The following is a 7,788-nucleotide window of genomic DNA, read 5'->3' as shown; positions in this document are numbered from 1 at the left end:
TAATTCATACTGGAATCCTTTCTCTTTGTGTTGAGAACATCAGGAGCCCTGGGTAAATACCCTCCTAGACCTGCAAGACAGATTGAGTCCTCCACTTGAGAAATTGCTCCTTGTGAATTAAATTCATTATGGATGTGTAGATATAGTATTTGCTGTGCTTAGGTTGAGGGACACTCTGAACTCTAAAAAGACAGAGACACTACGGAGGGAGCAAGCGAGTGAGTGAGTGGAGGCCCCATATAACCTCAAAAGCCCATCTGTCAAATGTTTGATGAAAGAAGCTGCAGAACTGAAGGATCCTACAGATCGTTATGATGCACAGCTTTTGGAGGATAATAATTTTGAATGGCGTTTTACTCTTAGATTTACAGATTCAGATTTTGATGGAGGGATTTTTCACGGGTGAATAGTACTGCCACCTGAATATCCCATGAAACCACCCGGCATTATTTTGCTGATGGCGAATGGCAGGTTTGAAATGGGGAAGAAAATTGCTTTAAGCATCTCAGGGCATCATCCTGACACATGGCAGCCTTCATGGAGTAAAAGTACAGCTTTACTAGCCATTATTTGGTTTAGGCCAATGAAAGGTGAAGAAGCAATAGGATCTCTAGATTATACACCAGAAGGAAGAAGAGCTTTGGTGAAAAGGTCACAAGACTTCTGTGGTAGCACATGTATGAAGATGGCCCTTTTACTACTAACATCTGGAAGTGTATCAAGCCAGGCAGACAAAGAGGCTAAAGAACTCGCCAGTCAAATTAGCTTCAAGGCAGAAGTCACTTCATCTGGGAAGACTGATTCTGGACCATCAAACACATCAGGACTGAACCACTCTGCCACTCCATGTGAGCCCAAACAGGTTGGTATAGCTAGAGCATTCCAGGATCCAGCAAGTGCAATGAACAGTCCCATGTGAAATGAGACCTTTAAACATGTAAATTCTGGAACTCAGAATAGCAGTGCAGCAGTCAGTCAAGAGCCTGCTCTGCCTGTGTCCTCTAACATGTCCATGAGTCCTTGGCAGTGCGGTGCCCAGCAGCAGAGGTGGGCTCTGTCTTCAACTGACTTTAATCAGCAGCCAAGAGTCAGCATGAACCACACTGGATCAACTCTTCTGACTGTATTTCTGACTTTTGCATTGGCAGCTGTTATATTTCGTACAATATGTTTGGCTACTGACTATATGTTTGAGTTATAAGGTTATTCATTCTAACAGCAGTGACTTCAGTGTTTCATTGAACTTTCTGTATTGGGTATGACATGAGAACTGTTTACAAAGATTACCTTTCATATTTACACTTAAATCCTTATGATTGCTAATGTACCTACTTACTTAAAATCAAAGCTGGACATTTAACTAATACAGGTGTTAATTGAGTACCTACTATATATAAATTAAAAAAATAAAAAAGAAACAAAAAGATCAGCCTGACTGAATAGAGAGCTTTGGCCGGAACCCAGATGAAAAAAAAAGAGAGTTTATCACCTTTGGAAGAAAGGGCAGGCAACTCTGAAGAACTATAAGGATGTCATAAGGTTATTCATGGTGAAGATTTGAAAGGCAAAAGCCTGGCTAGAACTCAGGCCGGCCACTGTAACAAAAAATGTTTTTATAAATACATTAGAAAGCAAAGAAGGGCCAAGAATAATCTCCATCCTTTATTGGATGTGGTGGGGAACATGGTCACAAAGGATGAGGAAAAGGCTGAGGTACTTAATGCCTTCTTTGCTGCAGTCTTTAATAGTAAGACCAGTTGTTCTCAGGGAACCCAGCCCTGAGCTGGAAGACAGGGACAAGGAGCAGAATGAAGCCCCCATACTCCAAAAGAAGATAGTTATTGACCTGTTACAGCACTTAAACACACACACAAGTCTATGGGGAGCATGGGATCCGCCCAAGGGTACTGAGGCAGCTAGCAGAGGAGTTCACCAAGCCACTCTGCATCATTTATTAGCAGTCCTGACAAACTGGAGAGGTCCCAGCAGACTGGAGGTTAGCCAGTGTGACACCCATCTACGGGAAGGGCAGGAAGGAGGATCCAGGGAGCTAAAGGCCTGTCAGCCTGACCTTGGTGCCAGGGGAGGTTATAGAGCAGATCAGTCTGAGTGGCATCATGTTGTGTATGCAGAACCAGGGGATCAGGCCCAGCCAACATGGGTTTATGAAAGGCAGGTCCTGCTTAACCAACCTGATCTCCTTCTATGACAAGATGACCCACCAAGTGGATGAGGGAAAGGCTGTGGATGTTGTCTGCTTGGATCTTAGTAAAGTCTTTGAAACCATCTTCCACAGCATTCTCCTGGAGACACTGGCTGCTCATGCCTTGGATGGGGGTCCTCTATGCTGGGTTAAAAGCTGGCTGGACAGCACAGGAGTGGTGGTGAATGGAGTTACATCCAGCTGGTGGCTGGTCACAGGTGGTGTTTCCCAGAGCTCAGTATTGGGGACAGTTCTGTTTCATATCTTTATCAACAATATAGACAAAGGGATCGAGTGCACCCTCAGGAAGTTTCCAGATGACACCAAGTTGGGCAGGAGTGTTGATCTGCTTGAGGGCAGAAGGCTCTGCAGAGGGACCTGGACAGGCTGCACCGATGGGCCAAGGCCAGTTGTATGAGGTTCAACAAGGTTCAGTGCCGGGTCCTGCACTTGGGTCATAACAACCCCACACAGTGCTATGGGCTTGCAGAAGGGTGGCCGGAAAGCTGCACAGCAGAAAAGGACCTGAGGTTGCTGGTGATGACTGGCTGAACATGAGCCAGCAGTGTGCCCAGGTGGCCAAGAAGGCCAGTGACATCCTGGCCTGTATCCAAAACCGTGTGGCCAGCAGGACCAGGGCAGTGATTGTCCCTCTGTACTCGGCACTGATGAGGCTGCACCTTGAATCCCGTGTTCAGTTTTGGGCCCCTCACTGCAAGACAGACATTGAGGTGCTGGAGCTTGTCCAGAGCAGGGCAACAGAGCTGGTGAAGGGTCTAGAGAAAAGTCTTATGAGGAGCGGCTGAGGGACCTGGGATTGTTTAGTCTAGAGAAGACTCAGGGGGGACCTTACTGGCCTCTACAACTACCTGACAGGAGGCTGTAGGCAGGTGGAGGTCGGTCTCTTCTCCCAGATAACAAGCAACAGGACAAGAGGAAACAGCCTCAATTTGCACCAGGGGACGTTTAGATTGGATAGTAGGAAAAATTTCTTCTTTGAAAGGGTGGTCAAGCGCTGGAACAGGCTGCCCAGGGAGGCTGGTGGAATCAACGATTTCTGGAGGATTTGAAAAAACACGTAGATGTAGTGCTTACAGACATGGTTTAGTGGTAGACTTGGCAGTGCTGGGTTAACAGTTGGCCTTGATGATCTCAAAGGTCTCTTACAACCTAAATGATTCTATAACTCTATGAAACACAGAAATCTCCATCCAGAGGCCAGGCACAAGTATGGAGACTGCAGTGGTATCTTGTGAATCTTTGACCAAGTAGGGACTTCAGAACCTGTCCTACTGCTCCTAATCTGCTGCTTAATAATAGCTCTTACAAATCTGTAAGGCTGCAAGACTGTATGACAGCTATACTTTGCCTAAACTGTGGGGAAACTTCTCTGTGTAGGTTAAAAGGTTTTGCCACTGATTAAACATCAACTATATTAGCTAGTCTTGAGTGATCTGGAAAAAAAAAAAAATAGCTGCAATGCAACCTCAGCTGTTTCTCCTTAGCCAACCACTTGTACTTAGAGAAAGAGATTGCATCTTAAGCCTTTTTCAATCTTTTGATTGAAATTGTTCAATTTTAAGCTAATTGGCACATTCTCCCCTCTGGTCTCCACCCTGATCCCTGCCCATATCATGTCCTAATCACTGCCTGGCTGCTACTGCCTCATTTCATTAGAATGACACTCCAGTATTCATGCAGATCCATTCAGCCACCTTTTGCTGTCTTTGGTTCCCAGGCAGTGACGTTTAAGCCTTAATTCAAAGTGTTAGTGGTCATTACTTTAGTCTTTAATCGGCATGAAAGATCAATGAGAGAAGCTAACCCGTGTACAAATCACAATGTAACAAGAGCAGCAGTTACTTTTTTAGATTTAAAACTCAGAAGCCATTCCTGATCAAATCCAGAGAGCTGTTTATAATGACTTGGGCAGAGAAAGGAGGAACTTGATTTGGTGTCCTGTGGTGGAGCCAGTCTCTACCATCACTGAGACAAATGCACCACGTGGACACATCACAGGGAGCAGAGCCTCTCTTACCTACTCACCACCAGGCAGATGGAGGGGACCTAAGTGACGGGCAGGAATGGAAACAGGTCCCAGCTTGGGGAAGCAGGTGAGTCACTCCCCAAGCTACTTCACCTTCCCAGCTACACCTATACAATAGGTATGTGGCTCTGGACCCTGAAGGCCAGGAAAATGATGATGTGGACTTAGGCTTGTTCACATTGGAGGAGTTGCCTAGGGAGAGCTGGTCAACCGACACGTCAAGACCAGCTCTGCTAGGGGGAAAAGAAAGGTGGCTGTCATTGGCAGCTCCACTCTGAGAGCTACAGAAGGCCTGATATGCCAACCAGACCCAACCCATAGGGAAGTCTGCTGCCTCCTTGGGGGCCAGGTAAGGGATGGTACTAGAAAACTCCCTTGTCTGGCATGGACTTCTGATTACCACCCATTACAGGTCTTCCAAGTGGGAAATTACAAAATCCAAACAAGAAGACTGAGGGCAATCAAGAGAGACTTCAGGACCCTGAGGTGACTCGTCCAGCGCTCAGGAGCACAAGGAGTGTTTTTTGCTATCCTGCCAGTTGCAGGGAATGATGGGGCATGTAATTGGAAGGTCACACAGATCAATACCCGGCTCCAGGCCTGGTGTCAACAACTACATCTCAGTTTTTATCATGGGTCAGTTTACACAGCACTAGGCCTGCTGGCAACAGATGGGGTTCACCTGTCTGAAAGGAGAAAAAGGATCCTAGGTCAGGAGTTATCAGGGCTCATCAAGAGAGCTTTAAACTAAATTCAGAGTGGGGAGGAAATAAAATCAGGGTCCTTAAAGATTAAAACCTGGGGATGGCATGCCACTGTTGGAGGCAAGATTGATATCACAGCTGAACTACATCTATGCCTGAACCATGGGCAACAAACAGGAGGAGATGGAACCATCATGCAGCAGGAAGACTATGACACAGTTGCCATCATAGAAATATGGTGGGATAACTTGCATGACTGGAGTGCTGCAATGGATGGCTGCAAACTCTTCAGGAAGGATACACAAGAAAGGAGAGGTGGTGGGGTAGCCATCAGGGGATGTTTTGACTGCCAAGAGCTGAATGATGGTGACAGTAGGGTTGAGTGGGTAAGAATCAGGGGGAGGCCAACAAAGTGGATATCCTGGTAAGAGTCTGTTATAGACCACCCAACCAGGAGTAGGAGACAGATGAAACATTCTACAAGCAACTGGGAGAAGTCTCAAGATCATTAGCCCTTGTTCTCATGGGGGATTTCAACCTACCAGATGTCTCCTGGAAATACAACACAGCAGAGATGAAACAGTCTAGGAGGTTCCTGGAGTGGGTGGAAGAGACCTTCCTGACAGCTGGTCAGTGAGCCAACCAGAGGAGATGCCCTGCTGGACCTGCTGCTTACAAACAGGGAAGGACTGGTGGGTGATGTGGTGGCTGGCCATAGTGATCATGAGATGACAGAATTTTTGAATGTCCAAGAATTAAGAAGGGGGATGAGCAGATCTGCCACCTTGGACTTCCAGAGGGCCGGGTTTTGCCTGTTTAAGAGCCTTGTTGACAGAGTCCCTTGGGAGAGAGTTTTGAAGGGCCAAGGGGTCCAGGAAGGCTGGAAATTCTTCAAGAAGAGAGTCTTAAAGGCACAAGAAGCAGACTGTCACCATGTGCCGAAAGACAAGCTGGCAGGGCAGACCAGCCTGGCTGAAGAGAGAGCTTTGGATGGAACTCAGGGGAAAAATGGAGAGTTTACCACCTTTGGAAAAAGGAGTGGGCAACTTTGAAGGACTATAAAGATGTCATGAAGTTATGGAGGTGTCCTGGTTTCAGCTAGGGTAGAGTTAATTTTCTTCTTAGTAGCTGGTGCAGTGCTGTGTTGTGTTTTGGATTTGGTGTGAGAACAATGTTGGTAGGACACTGATGGTTTTGGTTTAGGGACATGGTTTAGTGATGGACTTGGCAGTGCTAGGTTAATGGTTCGACTTGACGATCTTAAAGTTTTTTTCCAACCTAAATGATTCTATGATTCTATGAATCTCCTCGTCTAAACAATTAGGCCTTTTTAATAATACCTTGCATTTCTATTACAGAACCTTGTACCTGAACATCTTCTAGCTTTGCACAAGCTGTTCCTCTCTGCAGTAATACACGGCAATGAGTTTTATGTTTTCCCGTTCCTGACTTGACTGATGCTGTCCTCCTTCTTAAGGGTATGGAACACCAGGGGCTCTTCAGCAGAAGGACTTGGTGACACCAGCAACCTGAACTCAAAAGCCTCATTGCCATGAGTTTCTTTATCATATTGTTGTGTGCTGACACTAAAACACCTTGGCTTCCAGCTATGTGGCTTCTACCTGTCTCCCAGTGCAGCATCCAGGACATGAAAGGTACTGGATTGAATAGCTTCCTGGATTTTGATGGGAATGTCTACCCTGTCCTTGCACCTCCTTCTGTGACATTTGGGAGAACCAAAATCCAGGGATTTCTGGCACAGGGGAGCGTGAAGAGCAGTTCATGTGCAGGAATACACTAGACCCAATGTGACTGAGAAGGGGAGTGCTGTATGCAAAGATTTTAGAGGGTCCCAACCACTGAAGAACTTTTGGTAAACTGAGGCACACAAGAGCATGGCTTCCTATAGCAAACCTGTGCTCAGCAGGCTGTAAACAATCAGGTCTGTGTCAGGCAGGGAATGGGGTTCAAAGCCTTGTGTGGCTCACTGCAAGAAACATTTTCACATGCTACTTGTGCCAGCAGAGGGGAAAGGGTCTGTGCAAGTAACAGGACACTTCTGAGGTCTCTTAGTCATGGGCAGTAACACTTCAACCAACACTATAACCAAGACTTTGCCTGCTCCTCTCACCTCTGGGCAATCCCATGCTCCTTTCGTGCAGTGACCAAGCAGAAATGTTGAAGACAGCTACCCCCGGTTTGAGAGACAAGCCTTTCGTCGGCAGGTGTTTCTCTGGGAAGCAGTCAATGCCCCTTGGCAAATCTTGAACCTCACTACTGTCAGCATTGCGTGAGCTTTATGGGAAAAAGACACTCCATGCTCTCAAGGCTGAGAATCTAATTACTTTAAAAGTGTCTTTATGTCATTATATTCACATTAAAATAATAATTTATCACTCTTCATTGTATTCTTAATGATGCTTGAAAATAATGAGCTTGAATCGATACTGTGCTCAGTATAAATGTCGTGGAAGAATAGGGAGGACCTTAGCAAAGCTGACTACACTTCTCTGATCTTTGGCTGATTTGGTGTTTTGACAGAGTATCTGTTCTAAGACCAAGGTCCTGCCATGCAGATTGATCCTGCTGAGGTGCTTCATGAGACTCAGAAGTTACATGTCCAGCATTGCATTTTGATGCATCTGGGGCACGTTGGGCTAATGGCACATGCAGTGAAGAGTTCATCCGTAAATATCTATCTATCTATCTATCTACCTATCTATCTATCTATCTATCTATCTATCTATCTATCTATCTATCTATCTATCTATCTATCTATCTACCTATCTATCTATCTCTCAAAAAAAAAAATCATCTCAGATAAAATCCCTTGC

General features: G+C 45.8%; 1 pseudogene; it reads left to right on the top strand.

Annotated features, from left to right (window-relative positions):
- Window positions 1–232: 232 nt before the first annotated feature.
- On the top strand, window positions 233–1,201 carry LOC102060224 (ubiquitin-conjugating enzyme E2 J1-like; annotated as a pseudogene).
- The last annotated feature ends 6,587 nt before the right edge of the window (window positions 1,202–7,788 follow it).

The sequence above is a fragment of the Falco cherrug genome, chromosome 3 (genome assembly GCF_023634085.1).
Source record: "Falco cherrug isolate bFalChe1 chromosome 3, bFalChe1.pri, whole genome shotgun sequence".
NCBI classification, from domain to species: domain Eukaryota; kingdom Metazoa; phylum Chordata; class Aves; order Falconiformes; family Falconidae; genus Falco; species Falco cherrug.
This window is presented reverse-complemented; position numbering and strand designations above follow the sequence as displayed.